We start from the raw sequence: 25,357 nt of genomic DNA, 5'->3' as shown, positions 1-25,357 counted from the left end.
CAGGCCCCAAGCACTACAGCTAGGCCCCAGAAGCTCTAGACACATCCCAAAGCCAAAATGCAATCCCCAAACACTACAGAAAAGCCCCCAAACACCAGACACAGGCTGCAGAAGTCTACAAGCAGGCCCCAGCCACACCCGGATGCAGACCCCAACTGTCCACAAGCAGCTCCCAACCCACCCCCCCCCATGAACTGGACCCCCCCCCCCCCCACCACCCAGATGCATGCCCCAGGCCCCAGGCCTCAGCCCCAGCCCCCACACCCCAGACTCAGGCCCCAAAGGTGTACAACCAGCTCCCAACTGCCCCCCTCAAAGGGAGGCCCCAAAGCCTGCCAGAGGACCCTAGAGCGTACAAGCAGCTCCCAACCCCCCCGGCACAGGCCCCAACCCCCCCCCAGACACAGGCCCCAAAGGTGTACAAGCAACTCCCCATCCTCCCCAGAGGCACGCCCCAAAGGTGTACAAACAGCCCCAACCCCCCAAGATCCAGACCCCTACAGCGTAGAAGCAGCTCCCAACCCCATGCCCCCAAGGCACATGCCCCAACCCCTCCCCCAAGGCAGGCCCTAACAGTGTACAAGCAGCTCCCACCCCCCCCCAGACGCAGGCCCCAAAGGTGTACAAGCAGGCCCCTACAGTATACAAGCAGCTCACAACCACCCCCCCAAAGGCAGGCCCCAAGCCCCTCCAGATGCAAGCCCGAAAGGTTAAAACCAGCTCCAACCCCCTAACCCCCCCCGCCCCGCGCAGACGCAGGCCCCAAAGGTGTACAAGCAGCTCCCAACCCCTCCAAGGCAGGCCCCAAAAGTGTACAGGCAGGCCCCTACAGTGTAGAAACGCTCCAACCCCCCCCGCTTCCACCTCGAGGGAGGCCCTCCCCCCCCAGTATACACGAAGCTCCCAACCCCCTCTCAGAGGAATGCCTAAAAAAGTATACAAGCAGCTCCTAACACCCCCCCCCCCCCCCAAAAGAGGCAGTCCCCAAAGGTGTACAAGCAGGCCCTCAAATCCCTTAGGTGTACAAGCAGGCCCTTCAAATCCCTTAGCCCCTGCGCCAGCTTTATTGGCGAGCAGCGAGGCTGGGGGGGGAGGGGGGCAAGACAGCCTTAAATAAAATACAAATATAAAAAGTGTTATAAATGGCTGTTATAAATCCAAATAGGATTACAATCAAAGTTTACAATTTATTAAACGAATAGAAGCAAGCAAGCAGCGCTGGGTGCGCCGGGAGTCTCTGCTCCCCCAGGACGCACGCCTGTTACGTAAGGCGGCTGGTTTTGATGCTCCCAGGCTAATACATATTCATTACTACTTCGAGAAGAGGCAGGGTTATTAGAATTGGTTTCCGGAATCCGAAACCCCTCCCAGGGGCGCCTGCGTACCGGTCTCTGGTGGTCTCTCGGGGCTTGCTCGGGCTGAATGCTGGTTGTCTTCCTCTCAGGCTTTTGTCCTTCAATTGTCCTTCAGCTCCCCCTTCCTCCTCGTTTGGGAGCCTCTGCGCCGGATTTCAGAAACTCTAGCAACATCCCCTGCAGTAGTCAGCACTTTTCCCTAAAAACCCCTTTGTTCTCTTATCACCTAGACCCGGGCCTCGATGGTAACCCTTCAAATCCCTTAGTGACACGAATTGCTGGACCATTCCTTACAAAAGGAAGGATAAAATATGTAGAGGAGCAATGGCACCCGCGAAAGCCCAGCGCCGCGGGCAGAGGCAGCGAAGGTTGACGGCAGAACAGTGCTCGGTTTGAACACGGAGAGGGAAAGCGAGGGGAAGGTGGCCGAAGCCGGCCGCAGTCTCTGAGCTCTCCTCCTCCTGATTGTTTTCTCTCAAAGCCATTTCTGTCTGTGTGCGGGCACCCGGAGCCGGCAGAAGTCCCCGTGAAGTCCTTCGGCAGGACGGAGGGCTGCGTGGGCTCCAGTGAGAGAGGGAGTTAGGAGAATCTTATCAAGTAGAGATAGAGCGCTGACAGCGTTAAACTAGGATGCTACTTAGTGTCTTTGCTAACTATGGTGCATTGTGCCAATTAACTAAAGCAAGAAGCCTTGGGCCCCTTACCGAGGTCAGTCTCCTAATAAGAGAGTGAGCCTGTCTTAAGAAACTGGGAGAAACTGGTCCTGCAGATGGACAAGAGCCAAGGAGCAACTGAGTCTGCGCAAAGACAAGAGGTCAACTAGCGGTGACGAGGAAGAGTCATCAATCTTCATGCCCACGACCTCCCGTGCTGCCCAGCGCTGAATAAACATACCTACTTTACAATCTCACTGATTGTGGAGTCCCTTTTCCGCAAGTCACTAGCAGCGGTTTCTTCCGCAGAGGTTTTCCCAGAGCCGCTTCAAAGCTCAAAGCTTCCCTCGCAGAGCTGGGGCGTCGCAGGGGGTCGTCAAAGCACGCACACACACACACACACACACACACACACACACACACAGGCGTTGTTGTCCAAACAGAAAGTATTTACAACAAATTCGACAAGCGGTTTTCCTCTGCCAGCAGCAAATGCCTGAGGGCCCCTACAGCTTCACAAATCATAGCACAAAGAGCCTAAAGTTCCTCTAAAATTTAGGGAAATGATTCAAAATAGATCTGCTAGGGGAAAACGATCACTGGCGGCAGGGTACACAATACACGCGAGTCTCAGCTCTCCTCCGCAGGGTCAGTGCCCACGCCCAAGTGCGACGCTGATGGCACCCGAACATTTGCTGTAGCAGGCAGCAGAGCCAGCAGCTCAGGGGAGCAATTTTAAAAACCAGGAGGCACTTAAACCAACGCTTAGTTGACCCAGTTACTGCAGGAGAGTCCCGACTACTCGCCCTGGAGTCCTACTGTCACCAGCAAAAAGCACCAACCAAAGCTTGGGGGAACTTTGGTACAGCACAAGAGAAGGGAGTGGGGGTAGCGTAGCCGTATCGCAGAGCTGCTGCTTTTCACACCATTTTATCATCCCTGATAATTGAAAGTAAGGCCGGGTGGGCTGACCCCACCACCACCACTCCTGGCAGCATGTTTGGTCCACAACGCTAGAATAATTATTTTGCTCCCTCCCGCCCCTACAGCTTCATCATCTGAAAAGATTACAGTCAAAACAATGGCATACACAAATAAAAGTCAAGAGTTGACATAGTAACTCCGGGATTTGGGTATCAACTGTCCGAGAAATCAGAACACTCAGGCTTCACAATGTGCCCAACATCGAGCTGTGCCAAGGGGGGGCGGAAGGAAGAAGCTTTCCGTTTAAGCCTTCAGAGCATCGCTCCATCACTACGTCAATTCACAGCCACCACAGCGTGCCGATGGACATCTTTCTGTGCCAAAAGAAACAAGTGCTTTGTCCTCTTGATATCAAAGGTAGCCACCTATAGTTACGGAACCATGCACAAGACCTTAACTCTGACCAGCAGGAAAACTTAGGACAACTGAGTGCAGATCCTGCCAATTTCTACCAGTTCCAACTGTGCTTTAAGTCTCATTGCAAAGCCTCAGTTAGAAAAAGGATCACCTCAGGGTATCCAACAAGAAGAAGAGTTGTTTTCTTTTTTTTCTTTTTTTTTTTTTTTTTTTTTTAATATACCATAGGACTATGCAGTTCAATCATCAATCATCTTGGAAAGCTCAAGGAGGAGGTCATCCTCATCCTTCCCTGGGTCCAAGTCGAGCTCGGCTTCCAGTATGCCGTCTGAGAGTTCCCAAAGTAGCATCTCTAAATCCTCGTCTACAGATACGGGCGCGTTGCCTGTGGAACTCAGCCGGCGTGTCCTTGCTTCTTCTAGCTGGGAAGAAGCTGAAGTCGAGCTTGAGAACTCCATTGGCTCCACGGATTCTGCCTGGCTTCCAAGATGTGCTTCAGGTCTTGGCAGAGCAAGGAAGAGAACAATCAGTATATGCCATTTCTTAACGGGAAATCCCTTTTCTGCAAACCGGCTCTTAAAACCGTAGCCAACCCCTCCTGCACTTCAATCTTACCCAGGGATTGTTATTCAATTAACCCAGGGCTACATTTAGAGCCCAATATATTAGCAGGTACATTTTTCAGTTTGGGGGTTTCTCTGTGAAGCCAGAGCACCCGGAGTCTAGCAAAGATGGGAAACCAACATGGCCTCCCGGAAGCCCAGTGTCCGAGAACTACATCTCCCGGCATGCTCTGGGAAAACAATATGGACTCCCGGAAACCCGGTGGCCAAGAACTACATTTCCCAGCACTCCCCAGAAAATTGAGCCTCGCACCTTGCCGTAGGACGCCATTTTTTGCTCTGTTACATTACCGGTTTCGTGTTTATGGAGGGTTTTCCCGCCGTTTTGGGGGGTTTCCCCTCAATTTCGGGTTTTCAGCTCTCCATTTCAGAGTTCTTCCCCGCAATTTTGGGGTTCCTTCCCCTAATTTGGTGCTTCGCCCCCCCCCCACTTTTGGGGTTCCCCCTCCATTTTGGGGATTCCCCCCAATTCCAAGCCCCCCACACTTTTGGAGGCCCCCACCATCCTTTCTTGGCCTGCCACCCTAATATTAAGGTTCTTTCCCCCAATGTTGGGGTTCTCACCACATGTTTGAGGTTCCTTCCCTTAATTTGGGGCTTAGCTCCCCGGGATCTGGGGCTTTAACCCCAATTTTGGGGGTCCCCCCCAAGTTTGGGGATTCCTCCCCAGGTCTGGGGGGGGTCCACATTCAATTCTGGAATTTCACACTTCCATTTAAGTCTTCTTCCCCCCAATTTGGGGGTTCACCCACCCAATTTTGGGGGTTCCTCCCCTAATTTGGGGGGACCCGACCAATTTTGGGGGTCCCCCCCAATTGTAGAGTCCCCCACCCTCCTTTTTTGGGTTCCCCCCTAATATTAAAGAGTTCTTCCGCCCAATTTTGGGGGACCCCACAATTTGGCCGTTCCTTCCCCTAACTTTGGGCTTCAACCCTTCGATTTTGGGGGGGGCTCCCCCCCTCTTATTTTGGCCTTCCGCCCTAATATTAGGCCTAACCCCTAAGAACCTTGACCCCTAAGCCTATGGCAACCACGGATCTAACCCTAACCCCTACCCCAACAAACCCTAGAAACCCTAACCCTAAAAACCCTTGCAGCCCTAACCCGATAAAATTTACCACACTAAACCCCTGAAGACTGTTCTGGGGGGTCCACATTCAATTCTGGAATTTCACACTTCCATTTAAGTCTTCTTCCCCCCCAATATGGGGGTTCGCCCACCCAATTTTGGGGGTTCCTCCCCTAATTGGGGGGGACACAACCAATTTTGGGGGGGACACAACCAATTTTGGGGGGGACACAACCGATTTTAGAGTCCCCCACCCTCCTTTTTGGGTTCCCCCCTAATATTAAAAGTTCTTCCGCCCAATTTTGGGGGACCCCACAATTTTGACGTTCCTTCCCCTAACTTGGGGCTTCAACCCTTCAATTTTGGGGGGGGCTCCCACCCTCTTATTTTGGCCTTCCGCCCTAATATTAGGCCTAACCCCTAAGAACCTTGACCCCTAACGCTATGGCAACCACGGATCTAACCCTAACCCCTACCCCAACAAACCCTAGAAACCCTAACCCTAAAAACCCTTACAGCCCTAACCCGATAAAATTTACCACACTAAACCCCTGAAGACTGTTCTGGGGGGTCCACATTCAATTCTGGAATTTCACACTTCCATTTAAGTGTTCTGCCCCCCCAATATGGGGGTTCGCCCACCCAATTTTGGGGGTTCCTCCCCTAATTGGGGGGGACACAACCAATTTTGGGGGGGACACAACCAATTTGGGGTGGTCCCCCCAATTTTAGAGTCCCCCACCCTCCTTTTTTGGGTTTCCCCCAATATTAAGAGCTCTTCCGCCCAATTTTGGGGGACCCCACAATTTTGACGTTTCTTCCCCTAAATTGGGGCTTCGACCCTTCAATTTTGGGGGGGGCTCCCCCCTTAGTTTGGCCTTCCACCCTAATATTGGGCCTTACCCCTAAGAACCCTGACCCCTAACACTACGGCTCCCACGGATCTAACCCTAACCCCTACCCCAAAAAACCCTAGAAACCCTAACCCTAAAAACCTTTACAGTCCTAACCCGATAAAATTTACCACATTAGACCTACGCCTAAAAGCCCTAACCCTAAAAATTAAGACCCTCTAAACCCTAACCCAAAACGTAAAGATTCTCAAAGCCCTACCGCTGGAGACCCTAACCTTAAAAAAAAAAAAATAAGACCTTAAAACCCTAACCCTAAATACCTGACCATAACTAAAACCCTAAGACCCTAACCCTAAAAACCCTATCAACACTAAAACCACAAAATACTTTAAAACCTTAACACACTAACCCCCAAACCCTAACCCTTATAACTCCAACCCTAACAACCTTAAAATCCTAACCCTAAACCCTGGAAACCCTAACCCTGAAACCCAACCCTAGTGCCTTAGCCCTGAAACCTTAAAACCCTAACACCTTATTAGAAACACTCTGTAACCAATACCATAGGCTCAGGCAAGTATCTCAGTGAGGTAGCATTTTTATTCACGATTGCAATGGCAGGCGTCCCACAAGCCACCTACTAGTTCCATAACACAGTTTATATAATTTTTTTTTTCCTCTCGGTGACCAGGACCCTCCCCAGTTTCCCCATTGACTGAGTAATCCATGTTCACGATCTATCCAGTGCTTCACAGAAAATACACAGCTGCTGGCCTGTTACTAGTCAATTTTATTTTTTTCTTGACTGTTTTCCTCTTTGAGGTGGTAATGTTTCTTACACCGTGATTTCCACCCAATTGCTCTAAGGATTCTGGTTGTCTGCATTTTACAAGGTTGTCTGTTAAGCTTTCTTATCACTGTAAGGATATATCAATACCACCTTCCTTCCCTCTAAACGATGTAACTCCGTGCAAAAACATTTTTATTCCCACAACCTTGATCCCCTTACCCTAAAATCCTTATTCTCTTTAACCGTAACAACTCTAACCACAACCCTAACCCTTCATATCAACCCCCCGACGCTAATGACACTGACTAATGATCCAAACCCCAAACCCCAGGCAACCAACAAAGAAACAGACACAAAGCTGAAAACTACAAAAAAGGCAAAACCCTGGATACAGACCCCAAATCACAAACACGCTACCAAAATGCTACAGAAAAGCCCCAGACGCAGGCCCCAAGCACTACAGCTAGGCCCCAGAAGCTCTAGACACATCCCAAAGCCAAAATGCAATCCCCAAACACTACAGAAAAGCCCCCAAACACCAGACACAGGCTGCAGAAGTCTACAAGCAGGCCCCAGCCACACCCGGATGCAGACCCCAACTGTCCACAAGCAGCTCCCAACCCACCCCCCCCCATGAACTGGACCCCCCCCCACCACCACCCAGATGCATGCCCCAGGCCCCAGGCCTCAGCCCCAGCCCCCACACCCCAGACTCAGGCCCCAAAGGCGTACAACCAGCTCCCAACTGCCCCCCTCAAAGGGAGGCCCCAAAGCCTGCCAGAGGACCCTAGAGCGTACAAGCAGCTCCCAACCCCCCCGGCACAGGCCCCAACCCCCCCCCAGACACAGGCCCCAAAGGTGTACAAGCAACTCCCCATCCTCCCCAGAGGCACGCCCCAAAGGTGTACAAACAGCCCCAACCCCCCAAGATCCAGACCCCTACAGCGTAGAAGCAGCTCCCAACCCCATGCCCCCAAGGCACATGCCCCAACCCCTCCCCCAAGGCAGGCCCTAACAGTGTACAAGCAGCTCCCACCCCCCCCCAGACGCAGGCCCCAAAGGTGTACAAGCAGGCCCCTACAGTATACAAGCAGCTCACAACCACCCCCCCAAAGGCAGGCCCCAAGCCCCTCCAGATGCAAGCCCGAAAGGTTAAAACCAGCTCCAACCCCCTAACCCCCCCCGCCCCGCGCAGACGCAGGCCCCAAAGGTGTACAAGCAGCTCCCAACCCCTCCAAGGCAGGCCCCAAAAGTGTACAGGCAGGCCCCTACAGTGTAGAAACGCTCCAACCCCCCCCGCTTCCACCTCGAGGGAGGCCCTCCCCCCCCAGTATACACGAAGCTCCCAACCCCCTCTCAGAGGAATGCCTAAAAAAGTATACAAGCAGCTCCTAACACCCCCCCCCCCCCCAAAAGAGGCAGTCCCCAAAGGTGTACAAGCAGGCCCTCAAATCCCTTAGGTGTACAAGCAGGCCCTTCAAATCCCTTAGCCCCTGCGCCAGCTTTATTGGCGAGCAGCGAGGCTGGGGGGGGAGGGGGGCAAGACAGCCTTAAATAAAATACAAATATAAAAAGTGTTATAAATGGCTGTTATAAATCCAAATAGGATTACAATCAAAGTTTACAATTTATTAAACGAATAGAAGCAAGCAAGCAGCGCTGGGTGCGCCGGGAGTCTCTGCTCCCCCAGGACGCACGCCTGTTACGTAAGGCGGCTGGTTTTGATGCTCCCAGGCTAATACATATTCATTACTACTTCGAGAAGAGGCAGGGTTATTAGAATTGGTTTCCGGAATCCGAAACCCCTCCCAGGGGCGCCTGCGTACCAGTCTCTGGTGGTCTCTCGGGGCTTGCTCGGGCTGAATGCTGGTTGTCTTCCTCTCAGGCTTTTGTCCTTCAATTGTCCTTCAGCTCCCCCTTCCTCCTCGTTTGGGAGCCTCTGCGCCGGATTTCAGAAACTCTAGCAACATCCCCTGCAGTAGTCAGCACTTTTCCCTAAAAACCCCTTTGTTCTCTTATCACCTAGACCCGGGCCTCGATGGTAACCCTTCAAATCCCTTAGTGACACGAATTGCTGGACCATTCCTTACAAAAGGAAGGATAAAATATGTAGAGGAGCAATGGCACCCGCGAAAGCCCAGCGCCGCGGGCAGAGGCAGCGAAGGTTGACGGCAGAACAGTGCTCGGTTTGAACACGGAGAGGGAAAGCGAGGGGAAGGTGGCCGAAGCCGGCCGCAGTCTCTGAGCTCTCCTCCTCCTGATTGTTTTCTCTCAAAGCCATTTCTGTCTGTGTGCGGGCACCCCGGAGCCGGCAGAAGTCCCCGTGAAGTCCTTCGGCAGGACGGAGGGCTGCGTGGGCTCCAGTGAGAGAGGGAGTTAGGAGAATCTTATCAAGTAGAGATAGAGCGCTGACAGCGTTAAACTAGGATGCTACTTAGTGTCTTTGCTAACTATGGTGCATTGTGCCAATTAACTAAAGCAAGAAGCCTTGGGCCCCTTACCGAGGTCAGTCTCCTAATAAGAGAGTGAGCCTGTCTTAAGAAACTGGGAGAAACTGGTCCTGCAGATGGACAAGAGCCAAGGAGCAACTGAGTCTGTGCAAAGACAAGAGGTCAACTAGCGGTGACGAGGAAGAGTCATCAATCTTCATGCCCACGACCTCCCGTGCTGCCCAGCGCTGAATAAACATACCTACTTTACAATCTCACTGATTGTGGAGTCCCTTTTCCGCAAGTCACTAGCAGCGGTTTCTTCCGCAGAGGTTTTCCCAGAGCCGCTTCAAAGCTTCCCTCGCGGAGCTGGGGCGTCGCAGGGGGTCGTCAAAGCACGCACACACACACACACACACACACACACACACACACAGGCGTTGTTGTCCAAACAGAAAGTATTTACAACAAATTCGACAAGCGGTTTTCCTCTGCCAGCAGCAAATGCCTGAGGGCCCCTACAGCTTCACAAATCATAGCACAAAGAGCCTAAAGTTCCTCTAAAATTTAGGGAAATGATTCAAAATAGATCTGCTAGGGGAAAACGATCACTGGCGGCAGGGTACACAATACACGCGAGTCTCAGCTCTCCTCCGCAGGGTCAGTGCCCACGCCCAAGTGCGACGCTGATGGCACCTGAACATTTGCTGTAGCAGGCAGCAGAGCCAGCAGCTCAGGGGAGCAATTTTAAAAACCAGGAGGCACTTAAACCAACGCTTAGTTGACCCAGTTACTGCAGGAGAGTCCCGACTACTCGCCCTGGAGTCCTACTGTCACCAGCAAAAAGCACCAACCAAAGCTTGGGGGAACTTTGGTACAGCACAAGAGAAGGGTGTGGGGGTAGCGTAGCCGTATCGCAGAGCTGCTGCTTTTCACACCATTTTATCATCCCTGATAATTGAAAGTAAGGCCGGGTGGGCTGACCCCACCACCACCACTCCTGGCAGCATGTTTGGTCCACAACGCTAGAATAATTATTTTGCTCCCTCCCGCCCCTACAGCTTCATCATCTGAAAAGATTACAGTCAAAACAATGGCATACACAAATAAAAGTCAAGAGTTGACATAGTAACTCCGGGATTTGGGTATCAACTGTCCGAGAAATCAGAACACTCAGGCTTCACAATGTGCCCAACATCGAGCTGTGCCAAGGGGGGGCGGAAGGAAGAAGCTTTCCGTTTAAGCCTTCAGAGCATCGCTCCATCACTACGTCAATTCACAGCCACCACAGCGTGCCGATGGACATCTTTCTGTGCCAAAAGAAACAAGTGCTTTGTCCTCTTGATATCAAAGGTACCCACCTATAGTTACGGAACCATGCACAAGACCTTAACTCTGACCAGCAGGAAAACTTAGGACAACTGAGTGCAGATCCTGCCAATTTCTACCAGTTCCAACTGTGCTTTAAGTCTCATTGCAAAGCCTCAGTTAGAAAAAGGATCACCTCAGGGTATCCAACAAGAAGAAGAGTTGTTTTCTTTTTTTTCTTTTTTTTTTTTTTTTTTTTTTAATATACCATAGGACTATGCAGTTCAATCATCAATCATCTTGGAAAGCTCAAGGAGGAGGTCATCCTCATCCTTCCCTGGGTCCAAGTCGAGCTCGGCTTCCAGTATGCCGTCTGAGAGTTCCCAAAGTAGCATCTCTAAATCCTCGTCTACAGATACGGGCGCGTTGCCTGTGGAACTCAGCCGGCGTGTCCTTGCTTCTTCTAGCTGGGAAGAAGCTGAAGTCGAGCTTGAGAACTCCATTGGCTCCACGGATTCTGCCTGGCTTCCAAGATGTGCTTCAGGTCTTGGCAGAGCAAGGAAGAGAACAATCAGTATATGCCATTTCTTAACGGGAAATCCCTTTTCTGCAAACCGGCTCTTAAAACCGTAGCCAACCCCTCCTGCACTTCAATCTTACCCAGGGATTGTTATTCAATTAACCCAGGGCTACATTTAGAGCCCAATATATTAGCAGGTACATTTTTCAGTTTGGGGGTTTCTCTGTGAAGCCAGAGCACCCGGAGTCTAGCAAAGATGGGAAACCAACATGGCCTCCCGGAAGCCCAGTGTCCGAGAACTACATCTCCCGGCATGCTCTGGGAAAACAATATGGACTCCCGGAAACCCGGTGGCCAAGAACTACATTTCCCAGCACTCCCCAGAAAATTGAGCCTCGCACCTTGCCGTAGGACGCCATTTTTTGCTCTGTTACATTACCGGTTTCGTGTTTATGGAGGGTTTTCCCGCCGTTTTGGGGGGTTTCCCCTCAATTTCGGGTTTTCAGCTCTCCATTTCAGAGTTCTTCCCCGCAATTTTGGGGTTCCTTCCCCTAATTTGGTGCTTCGCCCCCCCCCCACTTTTGGGGTTCCCCCTCCATTTTGGGGATTCCCCCCAATTCCAAGCCCCCCACACTTTTGGAGGCCCCCACCATCCTTTCTTGGCCTGCCACCCTAATATTAAGGTTCTTTCCCCCAATGTTGGGGTTCTCACCACATGTTTGAGGTTCCTTCCCTTAATTTGGGGCTTAGCTCCCCGGGATCTGGGGCTTTAACCCCAATTTTGGGGGTCCCCCCCAAGTTTGGGGATTCCTCCCCAGGTCTGGGGGGGGTCCACATTCAATTCTGGAATTTCACACTTCCATTTAAGTCTTCTTCCCCCCAATTTGGGGGTTCACCCACCCAATTTTGGGGGTTCCTCCCCTAATTTGGGGGGACCCGACCAATTTTGGGGGTCCCCCCCAATTGTAGAGTCCCCCACCCTCCTTTTTTGGGTTCCCCCCTAATATTAAAGAGTTCTTCCGCCCAATTTTGGGGGACCCCACAATTTGGCCGTTCCTTCCCCTAACTTTGGGCTTCAACCCTTCGATTTTGGGGGGGGGTCCCCCCCTCTTATTTTGGCCTTCCGCCCTAATATTAGGCCTAACCCCTAAGAACCTTGACCCCTAAGCCTATGGCAACCACGGATCTAACCCTAACCCCTACCCCAACAAACCCTAGAAACCCTAACCCTAAAAACCCTTGCAGCCCTAACCCGATAAAATTTACCACACTAAACCCCTGAAGACTGTTCTGGGGGGTCCACATTCAATTCTGGAATTTCACACTTCCATTTAAGTCTTCTTCCCCCCCAATATGGGGGTTCGCCCACCCAATTTTGGGGGTTCCTCCCCTAATTGGGGGGGACACAACCAATTTTGGGGGGGACACAACCAATTTTGGGGGGGACACAACCAATTTTAGAGTCCCCCACCCTCCTTTTTTGGGTTTCCCCCAATATTAAGAGCTCTTCTGCCCAATTTTGGGGGACCCCACAATTTTGACGTTCCTTCCCCTAACTTGGGGCTTCAACCCTTCAATTTTGGGGGGGTCTCCCACCCTCTTATTTTGGCCTTCCGCCCTAATATTAGGCCTAACCCCTAAGAACCTTGACCCCTAACGCTATGGCAACCACGGATCTAACCCTAACCCCTACCCCAACAAACCCTAGAAACCCTAACCCTAAAAACCCTTGCAGCCCTAACCCGATAAAATTTACCACACTAAACCCCTGAAGACTGTTCTGGGGGGTCCACATTCAATTCTGGAATTTCACACTTCCATTTAAGTGTTCTGCCCCCCCAATATGGGGGTTCGCCTACCCAATTTTGGGGGTTCCTCCCCTAATTGGGGGGGACACAACCAATTTTGGGGGGGACACAACCAATTTGGGGGGGTCCCCCCAATTTTAGAGTCCCCCACCCTCCTTTTTTGGGTTTCCCCCAATATTAAGAGCTCTTCCGCCCTATTTTGGGGGACCCCACAATTTTGACGTTTCTTCCCCTAAATTGGGGCTTCGACCCTTCAATTTTGGGGGGGGCTCCCCCCTTAGTTTGGCCTTCCACCCTAATATTGGGCCTTACCCCTAAGAACCCTGACCCCTAACACTACGGCTCCCACGGATCTAACCCTAACCCCTACCCCAAAAAACCCTAGAAACCCTAACCCTAAAAACCCTTACAGTCCTAACCCGATAAAATTTACCACACTAGACCTACGCCTAAAAGCCCTAACCCTAAAAATTAAGACCCTCTAAACCCTAACCCAAAACGTAAAGATTCTCAAAGCCCTAACGCTGGAGACCCTAACCTTAAAAAAAAAAAAAAAAGACCTTAAAACCCTAACCCTAAATACCTGACCATAACTAAAACCCTAAGACCCTAACCCTAAAAACCCTATCTACACTAAAACCACAAAATACTTTAAAACCTTAACACACTAACCCCCAAACCCTAACCCTTATAACTCCAACCCTAACAACCTTAAAATCCTAACCCTAAACCCTGGAAACCCTAACCCTGAAACCCAACCCTAGTGCCTTAGCCCTGAAACCTTAAAACCCTAACACCTTATTAGAAACACTCTGTAACCAATACCATAGGCTCAGGCAAGTATCTCAGTGAGGTAGCATTTTTATTCACGATTGCAATGGCAGGCGTCCCACAAGCCACCTACTAGTTCCATAACACAGTTTATATAATTTTTTTTTTCCTCTCGGTGACCAGGACCCTCCCCAGTTTCCCCATTGACTGAGTAATCCATGTTCACGATCTATCCAGTGCTTCACAGAAAATACACAGCTGCTGGCCTGTTACTAGTCAATTTTATTTTTTTCTTGACTGTTTTCCTCTTTGAGGTGGTAATGTTTCTTACACCGTGATTTCCACCCAATTGCTCTAAGGATTCTGGTTGTCTGCATTTTACAAGGTTGTCTGTTAAGCTTTCTTATCACTGCAAGCATATATCAATACCACCTTCCTTCCCTCTAAACGATGTAACTCTGTGCAAAAACATTTTTATTCCCACAACCTTGATCCCCTTACCCTAAAATCCTTATTCTCTTTAACCGTAACAACTCTAACCACAACCCTAACCCTTCATATCAACCCCCCGACGCTAATGACACTGACTAATGATCCAAACCCCAAACCCCAGGCAACCAACAAAGAAACAGACACAAAGCTGAAAACTACAAAAAAGGCAAAACCCTGGATACAGACCCCAAATCACAAACACGCTACCAAAATGCTACAGAAAAGCCCCAGACGCAGGCCCCAAGCACTACAGCTAGGCCCCAGAAGCTCTAGACACATCCCAAAGCCAAAATGCAATCCCCAAACACTACAGAAAAGCCCCCAAACACCAGACACAGGCTGCAGAAGTCTACAAGCAGGCCCCAGCCACACCCGGATGCAGACCCCAACTGTCCACAAGCAGCTCCCAACCCACCCCCCCCCATGAACTGGACCCCCCCCCCCCCCACCACCCAGATGCATGCCCCAGGCCCCAGGCCTCAGCCCCAGCCCCCACACCCCAGACTCAGGCCCCAAAGGTGTACAACCAGCTCCCAACTGCCCCCCTCAAAGGGAGGCCCCAAAGCCTGCCAGAGGACCCTAGAGCGTACAAGCAGCTCCCAACCCCCCCGGCACAGGCCCCAACCCCCCCCCAGACACAGGCCCCAAAGGTGTACAAGCAACTCCCCATCCTCCCCAGAGGCACGCCCCAAAGGTGTACAAACAGCCCCAACCCCCCAAGACCCAGACCCCTACAGCGTAGAAGCAGCTCCCAACCCCATGCCCCCAAGGCACATGCCCCAACCCCTCCCCCAAGGCAGGCCCTAACAGTGTACAAGCAACTCCCACCCCCCCCAGACGCAGGCCCCAAAGGTGTACAAGCAGGCCCCTACAGTATACAAGCAGCTCACAACCACCCCCCCAAAGGCAGGCCCCAAGCCCCTCCAGATGCAAGCCCAAAAGGTTAAAACCAGCTCCAACCCCCTAACCCCCCCCGCCCCGCGCAGACGCAGGCCCCAAAGGTGTACAAGCAGTTCCCAACCCCTCCAAGGCAGGCCCCAAAAGTGTACAGGCAGGCCCCTACAGTGTAGAAACGCTCCAACCCCCCCCGCTTCCACCTCGAGGGAGGCCCTCCCCCCCCAGTATACACGAAGCTCCCAACCCCCTCTCAGAGGAATGCCTAAAAAGGTATACAAGCAGCTCCTAACACCCCCCCCCAAAAGAGGCAGTCCCCAAAGGTGTACAAGCAGGCCCTCAAATCCCTTAGGTGTACAAGCAGGCCCTTCAAATCCCTTAGCCCCTGCGCCAGCTTTATTGGCGAGCAGCGAGGCTGGGGGGGGAGGGGGGCAAGACAGCCTTAAATAAAATACAAATATAAAAAGTGTTATAAATGGCTGTTATAAATCCAAATAGGATTACAATCAAAGTTTACAATTTATTAAACGAATAGAGGCAAGCAAGCAGCGCTGGGTGCGCCGGGAGTCTCTGCTCCCCCAGGATGCACGCCTGTTACGTAAGGCGGCTGGTTTTGATGCTCCCAGGCTAATACATATTCATTACTACTTCGAGAAGAGGCAGGGTTATTAGAATTGGTTTCCGGAATCCGAAACCCCTCCCAGGGGCGCCTGCGTACCAGTCTCTGGTGGTCTCTCGGGGCTTGCTCGGGCTGAATGCTGGTTGTCTTCCTCTCAGGCTTTTGTCCTTCAATTGTCCTTCAGCTCCCCCTTCCTCCTCGTTTGGGAGCCTCTGCGCCGGATTTCAGAAACTCTAGCAACATCCCCTGCAGTAGTCAGCACTTTTCCCTAAAAACCCCTTTGTTCTCTTATCACCTAGACCCGGGCCTCGATGGTAACCCTTCAAATCCCTTAGTGACACGAATTGCTGGACCATTCCTTACAAAAGGAAGGATAAAATATGTAGAGGAGCAATGGCACCCGCGAAAGCCCGGCGCCGCGGGCAGAGGCAGCGAAGGTTGACGGCAGAACAGTGCTCGGTTTGAACACGGAGAGGGAAAGCGAGGGGAAGGTGGCCGAAGCCGGCCGCAGTCTCTGAGCTCTCCTCCTCCTGATTGTTTTCTCTCAAAGCCATTTCTGTCTGTGTGCGGGCACCCGGAGCCGGCAGAAGTCCCCGTGAAGTCCTTCGGCAGGACGGAGGGCTGCGTGGGCTCCAGTGAGAGAGGGAGTTAGGAGAATCTTATCAAGTAGAGATAGAGCGCTGACAGCGTTAAACTAGGATGCTACTTAGTGTCTTTGCTAACTATGGTGCATTGTGCCAATTAACTAAAGCAAGAAGCCTTGGGCCCCTTACCAAGGTCAGTCTCCTAATAAGAGAGTGAGCCTGTCTTAAGAAACTGGGAGAAACTGGTCCTGCAGATGGACAAGAGCCAAGGAGCAACTGAGTCTGTGCAAAGACAAGAGGTCAACTAGCGGTGACGAGGAAGAGTCATCAATCTTCATGCCCACGACCTCCCGTGCTGCCCAGCGCTGAATAAACATACCTACTTTACAATCTCACTGATTGTGGAGTCCCTTTTCCGCAAGTCACTAGCAGCGGTTTCTTCCGCAGAGGTTTTCCCAGAGCCGCTTCAAAGCTTCCCTCGCGGAGCTGGGGCGTCGCAGGGGGTCGTCAAAGCACGCACACACACACACACACACACACACACACACACACACACAGGCGTTGTTGTCCAAACAGAAAGTATTTACAACAAATTCGACAAGCGGTTTTCCTCTGCCAGCAGCAAATGCCTGAGGGCCCCTACAGCTTCACAAATCATAGCACAAAGAGCCTAAAGTTCCTCTAAAATTTAGGGAAATGATTCAAAATAGATCTTCTAGGGGAAAACGATCACTGGCGGCAGGGTACACAATACACGCGAGTCTCAGCTCTCCTCCGCAGGGTCAGTGCCCACGCCCAAGTGCGACGCTGATGGCACCTGAACATTTGCTGTAGCAGGCAGCAGAGCCAGCAGCTCAGGGGAGCAATTTTAAAAACCAGGAGGCACTTAAACCAACCCTTAGTTGACCCAGTTACTGCAGGAGAGTCCCGACTACTCGCCCTGGAGTCCTACTGTCACCAGCAAAAAGCACCAACCAAAGCTTGGGGGAACTTTGGTACAGCACAAGAGAAGGGAGTGGGGGTAGCGTAGCCGTATCGCAGAGCTGCTGCTTTTCACACCATTTTATCATCCCTGATAATTGAAAGTAAGGCCGGGTGGGCTGACCCCACCACCACCACTCCTGGCAGCATGTTTGGTCCACAACGCTAGAATAATTATTTTGCTCCCTCCCGCCCCTACAGCTTCATCATCTGAAAAGATTACAGTCAAAACAATGGCATACACAAATAAAAGTCAAGAGTTGACATAGTAACTCCGGGATTTGGGTATCAACTGTCCGAGAAATCAGAACACTCAGGCTTCACAATGTGCCCAACATCGAGCTGTGCCAAGGGGGGGCGGAAGGAAGAAGCTTTCCGTTTAAGCCTTCAGAGCATCGCTCCATCACTACGTCAATTCACAGCCACCACAGCGTGCCGATGGACATCTTTCTGTGCCAAAAGAAACAAGTGCTTTGTCCTCTTGATATCAAAGGTACCCACCTATAGTTACGGAACCATGCACAAGACCTTAACTCTGACCAGCAGGAAAACTTAGGACAACTGAGTGCAGATCCTGCCAATTTCTACCAGTTCCAACTGTGCTTTAAGTCTCATTGCAAAGCCTCAGTTAGAAAAAGGATCACCTCAGGGTATCCAACAAGAAGAAGAGTTGTTTTCTTTTTTTTCTTTTTTTTTTTTTTTTTTTTAATATACCATAGGACTATGCAGTTCAATCATCAATCATCTTGGAAAGCTCAAGGAGGAGGTCATCCTCATCTTTCCCTGGGTCCAAGTCGAGCTCGGCTTCCAGTATGCCGTCTGAGAGTTCCCAAAGTAGCATCTCTAAATCCTCGTCTACAGATACGGGCGCGTTGCCTGTGGAACTCAGCCGGCGTGTCCTTGCTTCTTCTAGCTGGGAAGAAGCTGAAGTCGAGCTTGAGAACTCCATTGGCTCCACGGATTCTGCCTGGCTTCCAAGATGTGCTTCAGGTCTTGGCAGAGCAAGGAAGAGAACAATCAGTATATGCCATTTCTTAACGGGAAATCCCTTTTCTGCAAACCGGCTCTTAAAACCGTAGCCAACCCCTCCTGCACTTCAATCTTACCCAGGGATTGTTATTCAATTAACCCAGGGTTACATTTAGAGCCCAATATATTAGCAGGTACATTTTTCAGTTTGGGGATTTCTCTGTGAAGCCAGAGCACCCGGAGTCTAGCAAAGATGGGAAACCAACATGGCCTCCCGGAAGCCCAGTGTCCGAGAACTACATCTCCCGGCATGCTCTGGGAAAACAATATGGACTCCCGGAAACCCGGTGGCCAAGAACTACATTTCCCAGCACTCCCCAGAAAATTGAGCCTCGCACCTTGCCGCAGGACGCCATTTTTTGCTCTGTTACATTACCGGTTTCGTGTTTATGGAGGGTTTTCCCGCCGTTTTGGGGGGTTTCCCCTCAATTTCGGGTTTTCAGCTCTCCATTTCAGAGTTCTTCCCCGCAATTTTGGGGTTCCTTCCCCTAATTTGGTGCTTCGCCCCCCCCCCACTTTTGGGGTTCCCCCTCCATTTTGGGGATTCCCCCCAATTCCAAGCCCCCCACAATTTTGGAGGCCCCCACCATCCTTTCTTGGCCTGCCACCCTAATATTAAGGTTCTTTCCCCCAATGTTGGGGTTCTCACCACATGTTTGAGGTTCCTTCCCTTAATTTGGGGCTTAGCTCCCCGGGATCTGGGGCTTTAACCCCAATTTTGGGGGTCCCCCCCAAGTTTGGGGATTCCTCCCCAGGTCTGGGGGGGGTCCACATTCAATTCTGGAATTTCACACTTCCATTTAAGTCTTCTTCCCCCCAATTTGGGGGTTCACCCACCCAATTTTGGGGGTTCCTCCCCTAATTTGGGGGGACCCGACCAATTTTGGGGGTCCCCCCCAATTGTAGAGTCCCCCACCCTCCTTTTTTGGGTTCCCCCCTAATATTAAAGAGTTCTTCCGCTCAATTTTGGGGGACCCCACAATTTGGCCGTTCCTTCCCCTAACTTTGGGCTTCAACCCTTCGATTTTGGGGGGGGCTCCCCCCCTCTTATTTTGGCCTTCCGCCCTAATATTAGGCCTAACCCCTAAGAACCTTGACCCCTAAGCCTATGGCAACCACGGATCTAACCCTAACCCCTACCCCAACAAACCCTAGAAACCCTAACCCTAAAAACCCTTGCAGCCCTAACCCGATAAAATTTACCACACTAAACCCCTGAAGACTGTTCTGGGGGGTCCACATTCAATTCTGGAATTTCACACTTCCATTTAAGTGTTCTTCCCCCCCAATATGGGGGTTCGCCCACCCAATTTTGGGGGTTCCTCCCCTAATTGGGGGGGACACAACCAATTTTGGGGGGGACACAACCAATTTTGGGGGGGACACAACCAATTTTAGAGTCCCCCACCCTCCTTTTTTTGGGTTTCCCCCAATATTAAGAGCTCTTCCGCTCAATTTTGGGGGACCCCACAATTTTGACGTTCCTTCCCCTAACTTTGGGCTTCAACCCTTCAATTTTGGGGGGGGCTCCCACCCTCTTATTTTGGCCTTCCGCCCTAATATTAGGCCTAACCCCTAAGAACCTTGACCCCTAACGCTATGGCAACCACGGATCTAACCCTAACCCCTACCCCAACAAACCCTAGAAACCCTAACCCTAAAAACCCTTACAGCCCTAACCCGATAAAATTTACCACACTAAACCCCTGAAGACTGTTCTGGGGGGTCCACATTCAATTCTGGAATTTCACACTTCCATTTAAGTGTTCTGCCCCCCCAATATGGGGGTTCGCCCACCCAATTTTGGGGGTTCCTCCCCTAATTGGGGGGGACACAACCAATTTTGGGGGGGACACAACCAATTTGGGGGGGGACACAACCAATTTGGGGGGTCCCCCCAATTTTAGAGTCCCCCACCCTCCTTTTTGGGTTTCCCCCAATATTAAGAGCTCTTCCGCCCAATTTTGGGGGACCCCACAATTTTGACGTTTCTTCCCCTAAATTGGGGCTTCGACCCTTCAATTTTGGGGGGGGGTCCCCACTTAGTTTGGCCTTCCACCCTAATATTGGGCCTTACCCCTAGGAACCCTGACCCCTAACACTACGGCTCCCACGGATCTAACCCTAACCCCTACCCCAAAAAACCCTAGAAACCCTAACCCTAAAAACCCTTACAGTCCTAACCCGATAAAATTTACCACATTAGACCTACGCCTAAAAGCCCTAACCCTAAAAATTAAGACCCTCTAAACCCTAACCCAAAACGTAAAGATTCTCAAAGCCCTAACGCTGGAGACCCTAACCTTAAAAAAAAAAAATAAGACCTTAAAACCCTAACCCTAAATACCTGACCATAACTAAAACCCTAAGACCCTAACCCTAAAAACCCTATCAACACTAAAACCACAAAATACTTTAAAACCTTAACACACTAACCCCCAAACCCTAACCCTTATAACTCCAACCCTAACAACCTTAAAATCCTAACCCTAAACCCTGGAAACCCTAACCCTGAAACCCAACCCTAGTGCCTTAGCCCTGAAACCTTAAAACCCTAACACCTTATTAGAAACACTCTGTAACCAATACCATAGGCTCAGGCAAGTATCTCAGTGAGGTAGCATTTTTATTCACGATTGCAATGGCAGGCGTCCCACAAGCCACCTACTAGTTCCATAACACAGTTTATATAATTTTTTTTTTCCTCTCGGTGACCAGGACCCTCCCCAGTTTCCCCATTGACTGGGTAATCCATGTTCACAATCTATCCAGTGCTTCACAGAAAATACACAGCTGCTGGCCTGTTACTAGTCAATTTTATTTTTTTCTTGACTGTTTTCCTCTTTGAGGTGGTAATGTTTCTTACACCGTGATTTCCACCCAATTGCTCTAAGGATTCTGGTTGTCTGCATTTTACAAGGTTGTCTGTTAAGCTTTCTTATCACTGCAAGCATATATCAATACCACCTTCCTTCCCTCTAAACGATGTAACTCTGTGCAAAAACATTTTTATTCCCACAACCTTGATCCCCTTACCCTAAAATCCTTATTCTCTTTAACCGTAACAACTCTAACCACAACCCTAACCCTTCATATCAACCCCCCGACGCTAATGACACTGACTAATGATCCAAACCCCAAACCCCAGGCAACCAACAAAGAAACAGACACAAAGCTGAAAACTACAAAAAAGGCAAAACCCTGGATACAGACCCCAAATCACAAACACGCTACCAAAATGCTACAGAAAAGCCCCAGACGCAGGCCCCAAGCACTACAGCTAGGCCCCAGAAGCTCTAGACACATCCCAAAGCCAAAATGCAATCCCCAAACACTACAGAAAAGCCCCCAAACACCAGACACAGGCTGCAGAAGTCTACAAGCAGGCCCCAGCCACACCCGGATGCAGACCCCAACTGTCCACAAGCAGCTCCCAACCCACCCCCCCCCATGAACTGGACCCCCCCCCACCACCACCCAGATGCATGCCCCAGGCCCCAGGCCTCAGCCCCAGCCCCCACACCCCAGACTCAGGCCCCAAAGGCGTACAACCAGCTCCCAACTGCCCCCCTCAAAGGGAGGCCCCAAAGCCTGCCAGAGGACCCTAGAGCGTACAAGCAGCTCCCAACCCCCCCGGCACAGGCCCCAACCCCCCCCCAGACACAGGCCCCAAAGGTGTACAAGCAACTCCCCATCCTCCCCAGAGGCACGCCCCAAAGGTGTACAAACAGCCCCAACCCCCCAAGATCCAGACCCCTACAGCGTAGAAGCAGCTCCCAACCCCATGCCCCCAAGGCACATGCCCCAACCCCTCCCCCAAGGCAGGCCCTAACAGTGTACAAGCAGCTCCCACCCCCCCCCAGACGCAGGCCCCAAAGGTGTACAAGCAGGCCCCTACAGTGTAGAAACGCTCCAACCCCCCCCGCTTCCACCTCGAGGGAGGCCCTCCCCCCCCAGTATACACGAAGCTCCCAACCCCCTCTCAGAGGAATGCCTAAAAAAGTATACAAGCAGCTCCTAACACCCCCCCCCCCCCCCCCCCCAAAAGAGGCAGTCCCCAAAGGTGTACAAGCAGGCCCTCAAATCCCTTAGGTGTACAAGCAGGCCCTTCAAATCCCTTAGCCCCTGCGCCAGCTTTATTGGCGAGCAGCGAGGCTGGGGGGGGAGGGGGGCAAGACAGCCTTAAATAAAATAGAAATATAAAAAGTGTTATAAATGGCTGTTATAAATCCAAATAGGATTACAATCAAAGTTTACAATTTATTAAACGAATAGAGGCAAGCAAGCAGCGCTGGGTGCGCCGGGAGTCTCTGCTCCCCCAGGACGCACGCCTGTTACGTAAGGCGGCTGGTTTTGATGCTCCCAGGCTAATACATATTCATTACTACTTCGAGAAGAGGCAGGGTTATTAGAATTGGTTTCCGGAATCCGAAACCCCTCCCAGGGGCGCCTGCGTACCGGTCTCTGGTGGTCTCTCGGGGCTTGCTCGGGCTGAATGCTGGTTGTCTTCCTCTCAGGCTTTTGTCCTTCAATTGTCCTTCAGCTCCCCCTTCCTCCTCGTTTGGGAGCCTCTGCGCCGGATTTCAGAAACTCTAGCAACATCCCCTGCAGTAGTCAGCACTTTTCCCTAAAAACCCCTTTGTTCTCTTATCACCTAGACCCGGGCCTCGATGGTAACCCTTCAAATCCCTTAGTGACACGAATTGCTGGACCATTCCTTACAAAAGGAAGGATAAAATATGTAGAGGAGCAATGGCACCCGCGAAAGCCCGGCGCCGCGGGCAGAGGCAGCGAAGGTTGACGGCAGAACAGTGCTCGGTTTGAACACGGAGAGGGAAAGCGAGGGGAAGGTGGCCGAAGCCGGCCGCAGTCTCTGAGCTCTCCTCCTCCTGATTGTTTTCTCTCAAAGCCATTTCTGTCTGTGTGCGGGCACCCGGAGCCGGCAGAAGTCCCCGTGAAGTCCTTCGGCAGGACGGAGGGCTGCGTGGGCTCCAGTGAGAGAGGGAGTTAGGAGAATCTTATCAAGTAGAGATAGAGCGCTGACAGCGTTAAACTAGGATGCTACTTAGTGTCTTTGCTAACTATGGTGCATTGTGCCAATTAACTAAAGCAAGAAGCCTTGGGCCCCTTACCAAGGTCAGTCTCCTAATAAGAGAGTGAGCCTGTCTTAAGAAACTGGGAGAAACTGGTCTTGCAGATGGACAAGAGCCAAGGAGCAACTGAGTCTGTGCAAAGACAAGAGGTCAACTAGCGGTGACGAGGAAGAGTCATCAATCTTCATGCCCACGACCTCCCATGCTGCCCAGCGCTGAATAAACATACCTACTTTACAATCTCACTGATTGTGGAGTCCCTTTTCCGCAAGTCACTAGCAGCGGTTTCTTCCGCAGAGGTTTTCCCAGAGCCGCTTCAAAGCTCCCCTCGCGGAGCTGGGGCGTCGCAGGGGATCGTCAAAGCACGCACGCGTGCACACACACACACACACACACACACACACACACACACAGGCGTTGTTGTCCAAACAGAAAGTATTTACAACAAATTTGACAAGCGGTTTTCCTCTGCCAGCAGCAAATGCCTGAGGGCCCCTACAGCTTCACAAATCATAGCACAAAGAGCCTAAAGTTCCTCTAAAATTTAGGGAAATGATTCAAAATAGATCTGCTAGGGGAAAACGATCACTGGCGGCAGGGTACACAATACACGCGAGTCTCAGCTCTCCTCCGCAGGGTCAGTGCCCACGCCCAAGTGCGACGCTGATGGCACCCGAACATTTGCTGTAGCAGGCAGCAGAGCCAGCAGCTCAGGGGAGCAATTTTAAAAACCAGGAGGCACTTAAACCAACCCTTAATTGACCCAGTTACTGCAGGAGAGTCCCGACTACTCGCCCTGGAGTCCTACTGTCACCAGCAAAAAGCACCAACCAAAGCTTGGGGGAACTTTGGTACAGCACAAGAGAAGGGAGTGGGGGTAGCGTAGCCGTATCGCAGAGCTGCTGCTTTTCACACCATTTTATCATCCCTGATAATTGAAAGTAAGGCCGGGTGGGCTGACCCCACCACCACCACTCCTGGCAGCATGTTTGGTCCACAACGCTAGAATAATTATTTTGCTCCCTCCCGCCCCTACAGCTTCATCATCTGAAAAGATTACAGTCAAAACAATGGCATACACAAATAAAAGTCAAGAGTTGACATAGTAACTCCGGGATTTGGGTATCAACTGTCCGAGAAATCAGAACACCCAGGCTTCACAATGTGCCCAACATTGAGCTGTGCCAAGGGGGGGGCGGAAGGAAGAAGCTTTCCGTTTAAGCCTTCAGAGCATCGCTCCATCACTACGTCAATTCACAGCCACCACAGCGTGCCGATGGACATCTTTCTGTGCCAAAAGAAACAAGTGCTTTGTCCTCTTGATATCAAAGGTAGCCACCTATAGTTACGGAACCATGCACAAGACCTTAACTCTGACCAGCAGGAAAACTTAGGACAACTGAGTGCAGATCCTGCCAATTTCTACCAGTTCCAACTGTGCTTTAAGTCTCATTGCAAAGCCTCAGTTAGAAAAAGGATCACCTCAGGGTATCCAACAAGAAGAAGAGTTGTTTTCTTTTTTTTCTTTTTTTTTTTTTTTTTTTTTTTAATATACCATAGGACTATGCAGTTCAATCATCAATCATCTTGGAAAGCTCAAGGAGGAGGTCATCCTCATCCTTCCCTGGGTCCAAGTCGAGCTCGGCTTCCAGTATGCCGTCTGAGAGTTCCCAAAGTAGCATCTCTAAATCCTCGTCTACAGATACGGGCGCGTTGCCTGTGGAACTCAGCTGGCGTGTCCTTGCTTCTTCTAGCTGGGAAGAAGCTGAAGTCGAGCTTGAGAACTCCATTGGCTCCACGGATTCTGCCTGGCTTCCAAGATGTGCTTCAGGTCTTGGCAGAGCAAGGAAGAGAACAATCAGTATATGCCATTTCTTAACGGGAAATCCCTTTTCTGCAAACCGGCTCTTAAAACCGTAGCCAACCCCTCCTGCACTTCAATCTTACCCAGGGATTGTTATTCAATTAACCCAGGGCTACATTTAGAGCCCAATATATTAGCAGGTACATTTTTCAGTTTGGGGGTTTCTCTGTGAAGCCAGAGCACCCGGAGTCTAGCAAAGATGGGAAACCAACATGGCCTCCCGGAAGCCCAGTGTCCGAGAACTACATCTCCCGGCATGCTCTGGGAAAACAATATGGAC

Source organism: Anser brachyrhynchus (assembly GCF_964034855.1).
Source record: "Anser brachyrhynchus genome assembly, contig: SCAFFOLD_58, whole genome shotgun sequence".
NCBI lineage: Eukaryota > Metazoa > Chordata > Aves > Anseriformes > Anatidae > Anser > Anser brachyrhynchus.
This window is presented reverse-complemented; position numbering follows the sequence as displayed.